Here is a 1,376-nt window from a genome sequence, read left to right on the forward strand (position 1 = left end):
TATATATATATATGCACACACACACACACACATACACGTGTGTGTGTATGTGTTTGCATGTTACTCTTAGATTGCATTGTATTGCTCACAAATGCACACTGGAAAATATTGTTCAATATATATAGAGAGAGAAAAAAAGCTTATATATATATATATATATATATACACACATACATACAAGTATATACATACATATACATATATAAGTATATATATATATATATATATATAAGTATATACATACATATATATATATATATACATGTATATATATACAGACACACACATATATATATACATGTATATATAGGTGTGTGTGTATATACATATATAATGTATGTATATATATGGACGATTTTGGCACATTCTCATCCCACCATCTTTCTTATTTTACTTGTGTTTTTTTTAATATGCACATGCACGTGTGCATATGCATATAAACACACACACATATATGCAAACTGCATATAGGAGTGTGCATGTGTGAGTTTAATATATGTGAGCATGCCCCTTCAGGGATAATATTTGCCCTTAATCTCTTCCCTCCCCTCAAAATAATCTTCTTTTAATACCACCCTCCCCACCACCACCACACTTTCCCTCCCTCTCTTCACCCCCCACTCTTTCTCTCTCTCTCCCTCTTTCATACCTTCCCCTTCTTGCATACCCTGCCCTTTTCTTTCTTTCCCAATCTCCTACCTGTGTTCAGCCTCAAAATTCTTACCTGTTCCTCATTCAAAACTATTATTTTTATTTCTGGTATAATCAATTAAATTAGGCCTCCATAATCAAAAGTACCAGTTAAATACTGGGGTAAAAAATTTCCAGCACTCAAACATCAGTGGCCTTGTGACAGTGTAATTATAATTATAATCATTAAAATGGTGAGCTGGCAGAATTAACACACCAGACGAGATTCTTAGCAGCATTCCATACATTTTAACGTTCAACAGTTCATATATGGCCGAGATCGACTTTGCCTTTCTCCTTTTTGGTCAATAAATTAAGTAGCAGTCAAGCAGAGCAGAGAAGCTTATTATTCTGAGTTCAAATCTCACAAAGGCTGACTTTACCTTTTAAATTACTCCCGAGTTCCAAGTTTTTGGGGTTCACCTAACCCTTACCACACAAACCTGTGGCCTTTTATGCATATTTAAATATAAGTATCATCATTAACTATAACCACTATGATTATTTGAAATTTTAAGAATTTTCTAATAAGTAAACAACAAAATAAATAAATATGTGTATTCTATGCATTTTTTAAATCCTTATTTCTTAATTTCAAACACAAACTTCTAATCCCACCAAATATTATGCAAAAATGATTATCTCCCTTACAGTAACTACCTGCTAGGAGACACCATGTATTTTTC

This window comes from Octopus bimaculoides, chromosome 25 (assembly GCF_001194135.2).
Source record: "Octopus bimaculoides isolate UCB-OBI-ISO-001 chromosome 25, ASM119413v2, whole genome shotgun sequence".
NCBI lineage: Eukaryota > Metazoa > Mollusca > Cephalopoda > Octopoda > Octopodidae > Octopus > Octopus bimaculoides.